At 40.5% G+C, this 3,850-nt stretch overlaps 1 pseudogene; it reads left to right on the plus strand.

Annotated features, from left to right (window-relative positions):
- The first annotated feature begins 2,320 nt into the window (after nt 1–2,320).
- On the plus strand, nt 2,321–3,265 carry LOC142841330 (cofilin-1 pseudogene; annotated as a pseudogene).
- The last annotated feature ends 585 nt before the right edge of the window (nt 3,266–3,850 follow it).

Genomic DNA, 3,850 nt, shown 5'->3' on the forward strand with positions numbered 1-3,850 from the left:
TTCCATATTATGAAAAATTCTCATAAGCAAGGACTCAACCAACCCAAACTAATTCCATAAACTGGAAATTAAAAAAAAACTGCCACAAGGTCACTTTAAGCTCCTCAATAGACCAAGAATAGAGATAAAGTTTGGTTAGGATGATTGATCTAGACTTAGAGGAAATTGAACTACAAGTCCACATTAGAAATAAGGAATACTGTATTTAAAATACAGGATATCTTAGTGAACTTTTTAATATTATCATACCTGTACAACCCAATAAAGACATGAAAATAATTGGCCTAAACTCTTCATGAACTCAGCATATACATGAATACAAATAGATAAAAGTCATAACAAAGAATTCTATCACACCAAAATGGGTAATACAATATTATATATAAATATCAGTTATACAAAGTGAATAGTCACAGAAAAGGGAAAATAATGTTCATGAATATTTTTCCTTATTGAAATGTTTGTAAAATATAACTTTTTATATTGTGATGATTAGATTTTTGTCAACTTGACACAATCTGTGAGTAGGAAACTCATTTGAGAGAATACCTCCTTAAAATTGTCTCTAGGCAAATCTGTAAGAGGTTTTCTTGATCAATAATTGAAGTGGGAAGGCCCAGCCCACTGTGCCATCCTGCACAGGTGGTCCTAGAGTTTTACATTCAAACTAGGATTCAAACTTTCCCAACTCACTGGTTTTCAAGATTTTGATCTTCTCTGGAAAAATAACACAATTTTTTCCACCATCCAACTTACAGACAGCAAATATAGAAGCCCTCACCCTCTATATTCAGAGAATCTCATTCATCATAATAAGAGCAGATAGCCTTTATTGTTTAGAGTTTGTTGGAGTCCTTTAATCAACAACTGAAAAGGACGTTTCTCATGCCTGGTACTTGGGTTTTGTTACATCATCTGTAACTCCTGGGAGGAACACCTTTTTGTCTCAGTGGCATAACCTGTTTTAAACTATATAAATGTGCATATGCATACACTTATATGTGAGATATGTATTTTATGTATATATAAAATATGATTCCTTATATCTATTTCAAACAATTTTAGTATTGTTTGTGCTTGCTCCCTCTTCCTCCTTCTGTACTGTGCCCCTCCCTCTCCTTCAATTAATGCCCACATCCCATGTCCTCTTTTGTAGCACCTGTATCCTGCTCTTCTCCTCTTTAAAGCTCCTTCCTCAGCCCCTTTGTCCCTTTTCATACTTTCCAAGTTTCTATGGTTACGCTAGGTTATATATTCACATCTGAAAATTTAGAGCTAGGATTCACAAACGAGAAAGAACACAGGCATTTGTGGTTTTGGGTCTGGAGCACACCCCTCTATATACTTTCTTGTAAGATTCAAAGGTTATACAATGAATGTTTTGTCTGTAAAATGATAACATATTCAAAGAAACAGGAAGAGTAATAAACATAACATTAGAAGGCTTTTCAAAAGGCAAGCCACCGAAATAGACACTAAGTGCCTTAGAAAGTAAGGCTCTCTGGGAAGAAAAAGCTTCTCAAATATGCTACAGTAGATTCAAAAAAGCAGTGAGAATGGATGAAGTCATCTTATGCAGAATAGAGGTGAAAAGCCAAATGCTGTATCAGCCTTGCTGGGATTTATATAAGAGAGGGTTCATAAACTTGCAAACCTTATCCATGTGTTCTTTTAACTAAATCGCTTGTTTTTGGCAGTTGCCAACATCTAAAAATGCAGTGATTTCATATAAAAAATGTGTTTCTATCTTCTCTCAAAAAATGAAAAAAAAGAGAAATCTGGCAACCATTAGATCACAAATCCCACACAGCAACAATCAGCTTAAGTTTAGCCACAAACTATATCCTTTATATAAAAAATCTGCCTCCTAATCAGCACAAGTTCCCAGCCAACCACAAGAACTGGTTTGCATTATGTGCCTAATACCTATTTGAGTTTGCAAAGCCTCACACAGGAAATTACTGAGGGGAGAGAAAGTTGGAGAGTTTTTGGATAGACTGAAGATGGTTCTACATGTAATATTATAGAATTTAGACCTTATTTAACAGGGATCAGACAGCTGCTGGAGTTATTTGAGTTGGTGAGTAAGCAAAATATAGGGTGTGAATAGAGAGTTTCAACGTAAATACAGCTTAAAAAGATAAATTTGAAATAAAAAGTTTTATAACATTATCAGTGGGAAGGGAAAAACAGGGCTCCCTGCCTTCTCTTAAGGAGGGAGGGGGAGGGAGGAAGGTGAGTGGGGGAACGGGAGGGGAATGGGGAATGGGAGGAGGGGAAGAAGTGTAATTTTTTAATGGAAAAAAATTTAACAGTCGGATCCGGGTAGCAGCTGTGGCGGCTTAGTTCTTCTGTAGCTCTCCCTGTCTCCCTTTCGCTTCCGGAAACATGGCCTCTGGTGTGGCTGTCTCTGATGGTGTCATCAAGGTGTTCAATGACATGAAAGTGCGCAAGTCTTCGACGCCAGAAGAAGTGAAGAAACGCAAGAAGGCGTTGCTTTTCTGCCTGAGTGAGGACAAGAAGAACATCATCCTGGAGGAGGACAAGGAGATGTGGTAGGAGATGTGGGGCAGACTGTGGACGATCCCTACACCACCTTTGTCAAGATGCTGCCAGACAAGGACTGCCACTACGCTCTCTACGATGCCACCTATGAGACCAAGGAGAGCAAGAAGGAGGACCTGGTGTTCATCTTCTGGGCCCCTGAGAGTGCACCCCTTAAGAGCAAAATGATCTACGCCAGCTCCACGGATGCCATCAAGAAGAAGCTGACAGGAATCAAGCATGAATTACAAGCAAACTGCTACGAGGAGGTCAAGGACCGCTGCACCCTGGCAGAGAAACTAGGTGGCAGTGCCATCATCTCCCTGGAGGGCAAGCCTTTGTGAGCCACCTCCAGCCCCCTGCCTGGAGCATCTAGCAGCCCCAGACCTGCTCATGGGTGCTGCAGGCTGCCCCTTTCCTGCCAGACCTGAGGGGCTGGGGGGATCCCAGCAGGGGGAGGGTAATCCCTTCACCCCAGTTGCCAAATGTCCCCACCCCCACCCCCTGGACCGTCCTTCTCCCTCCACCCTGACGGTTCTGGCCTTCCCAAACTGCTTTTGATCTTCTGATTCCTCTTGGGTTGAAGCAGACCAAGTCCCTTCCCAGGCACCCAGTTTGGGGGGAGCCTGACCTATTTTTTTTAACGACACCCTACTCCTTATCCCCCCATCCCATGCTGCCAACTTCTAACCACAATAGTGACTCTGTGCTTGTCTGTTTAGTTCTGTGTGTAAATGAAATGTGGAAATGACCCTCCCTTGCCAGCTGGTTGCCCTCCCCTTCCCCTTGTTCTCAGCCACTCATGAAAGCAGGACCAGTAAGGGACCTTCAATTTAAAAAACAAAAAAAAAAAAACAAAAAAACAATAAAAAGGCTAATTAACAAGGAAAAAATTTAAAAAATTATAAAAAATAGTAAAATAAGATTCTTATGCAACAGTAAAATGGACATAATAGTTCAGCCCTCATTTGTCACAATGGGGAAAGAACAGACACCATAGGGGGGAAAAAGGTGACCATCAAGGAAGGCTGACAAAACTGGCTGACATAAATACAGAGGACAATGAATACTAAGAACATTGGAAGTTTAAGAGTTAAGGTGTACTTAGGAGGATTAAATAAGTTCATGTCAATCCATACCATTCTTCTCCAAATCCTCACAGGTTTGGTATAAAACACATACTCAATAAATGCTATTTGAGTTCAATGCAAGTTAAGTGCACAGCAAGACACACCATAAACTTTTAAGGATGGTAGACTAGGGCTCAGGAAAGAGTCTGATAAGAGAAGTTTAGGTCTGGATATCA

The sequence above is a fragment of the Microtus pennsylvanicus genome, chromosome X (genome assembly GCF_037038515.1).
Source record: "Microtus pennsylvanicus isolate mMicPen1 chromosome X, mMicPen1.hap1, whole genome shotgun sequence".
Lineage (NCBI taxonomy): Eukaryota > Metazoa > Chordata > Mammalia > Rodentia > Cricetidae > Microtus > Microtus pennsylvanicus.